Source organism: Arachis ipaensis, chromosome B1, assembly GCF_059453495.1.
Source record: "Arachis ipaensis isolate K30076 ecotype BB chromosome B1, ASM5945349v1, whole genome shotgun sequence".
Taxonomy (NCBI): domain Eukaryota; kingdom Viridiplantae; phylum Streptophyta; class Magnoliopsida; order Fabales; family Fabaceae; genus Arachis; species Arachis ipaensis.
Genome location: NC_142436.1, coordinates 99,917,704 through 99,919,670, shown reverse-complemented (window position 1 = coordinate 99,919,670; position 1,967 = coordinate 99,917,704).

The following is a 1,967-nucleotide window of genomic DNA, read 5'->3' as shown; positions in this document are numbered from 1 at the left end:
AGCAATCAACAGAGGCCATTTTCAACCCAATTCCAAAGCAGGTAAAGCCCATTATCATCACTCAAAGGCACAAAAGATAAATAAAATAGGAATTTCATTTAATTGTAATTTGTCGTTAATTTCACTTTCATTTTCATTTTCATTTTGTAAAAAGCCTATATAAGGCATCATTCTCATTTTAGAAAGGAGGTTGGCTCTGATAGAGAGCATTGGAGGCTGGCTCCACTAGGGAGCACTAGGATTTGAGAGCTCTCTCTTAGTTTTCATTTTGTTTTGAATTTTGGATTGAGAATTGAAGAAATTCTGTTTCAATCTCATCTTGAGAATTCTCTCTATTTACTTGCTGCATAATTTGAAGGAATTGTGATTTGGATCTAAATTGTCTTTACTGCTTTCTTCTCTATTTTCTTCTGCAATTATCTGCTGTTGAATCAAGGAAGGGCTTGAGATCTAGACTTGTTTTCTAGTCTCTTTGATTCCTTGAGATCTTCAATTTTATTTTGCAATTGAGCTGAGCATCTGAGCGTTCTTTAATTTACTGCACTTCACAATTTCAATTCTGTTTTAATTCCCAGCATCCAATTTCCTTTATTCTTCCGGTAATTTGAATTTCCAGTTGCTTGATCTATTGCTTTCTTTAATTTTCAGCACCCACTCCCCTTCAATTTCATGCAATTTATATTTCTTGCAATTTACATTTCTTGCTCTTTAAGTTACTTGCCAATTTACATTCTGCAACTTTAAATTCATTGTCCTTTACTTTTTGATGGTTACAATTTCACACAATTCACTTCAATGTTAGCTTGACTAAACTAATCACCCACTAAAGTTTCTTGATCCATCAATCCTCGTGGGATCGACCTCACTCACGTGAGTTTTATTACTTGATGCGACCCGGTATACTTGCCGGTGAGATTTGTGTGTTTGGAATTCGTTTTCCAAAAATACACATCAAGTTTTTGGCGCCGTTGCCGGGGATTGATTTAGATCAATAATGATTAAGTGGGTGAGAAGTCTAGATCAAGCATTTTCTTTGTTTTTGTTCTCTGTTCTAAGTTGAAACCAAGGTGTTTGAGTTATTGCCTCACTAAGAAATTCATCTCTGAGGTATGAATTTCAATTTTCTTTGGTGTTGTGTTTTACAAAATTTAAATGGAGTTCAATTCATCTTATGATCAAACAAATTTTATGGGATATTACCCACCATCACCAATCTCTAATGATGGCTGGGAATATCACCAAGAGAATACACATTCTGAGCACTCTAATTCATGGAGATTTGCTTCAGAGACACAAGATGAGCAAGAAAATCATATGGGATACCAACCACCACCACAAAATGATTCATATCATTATCCTCATGGTGGATGGAAGCATCACCAAAGAATGGAAGAGCATCCACCCTCACGTCCCAGTTTCTCATTTGAAAGATCTTCATCACTTGATTATGCCTCAACACAAAGTTTCCTCCAAAATCCACACAAGTCATCCCATCAATCATACAACTCATCCCACACCCCTCAACACAATTTCACCACAATACATCCATGTCACCAAAATTATTCTCAACCTTCATCTCTTGAACCAACAGATGAGGATTACCTTCAAGCCATTGAAATACACAAAAAACTAGTGGAAAGATACACAAAATCCCCATACTGGAAAGAAATCGTCTTCAAGAAGATGAATGGGCCCTTAGAACAAACAAGGGGGAACTTAGAACCATCAAACAGTAAGGATGAAGACCAATTGATGGATGTGAAGGATAAAGTGGAAGAGCAAGATGAAGAGGCTACTGCATCAAGTGAACTTTCAATGAAGAATGAGGTGGTTGAAAATGAAACTGCACTTGAAGTGACAAAGGAACATGAACATTCACAACCCTCACAAACTTCTCTTGAATCTGTGATCGAAAAATATGAAGAGAAGATGAAGAAATCTTGGGAAGAACAACAAACCTCCTCCAT